Below are 235 nucleotides of genomic sequence, written 5' to 3'. Positions count from 1 at the left end.
TCCTTGAATTGAACATTTTTTACTTCAGGTCTGATATGTTTTCATTTTCAGTCGACCAGAGAAGAAGAGAATTATTCAGTTTTACTTTGAACAACATGCAGACTATTCAGCACTGACCATCGTACTGTGAGATCAGTGAGTTGATTTCATTCGTCCATAAGACGACAGGCACATAAAACACTCGCCAAATATTCACAAAACCGACAAAAAGTAACAAAACGAATATTTTCAAAAC

This window comes from Xiphias gladius, chromosome 7, assembly GCF_016859285.1.
Source record: "Xiphias gladius isolate SHS-SW01 ecotype Sanya breed wild chromosome 7, ASM1685928v1, whole genome shotgun sequence".
Taxonomy (NCBI): domain Eukaryota; kingdom Metazoa; phylum Chordata; class Actinopteri; order Istiophoriformes; family Xiphiidae; genus Xiphias; species Xiphias gladius.
The sequence above is the reverse complement of the archived record's forward strand: the minus strand, read 5'-3'. Positions refer to the sequence as shown.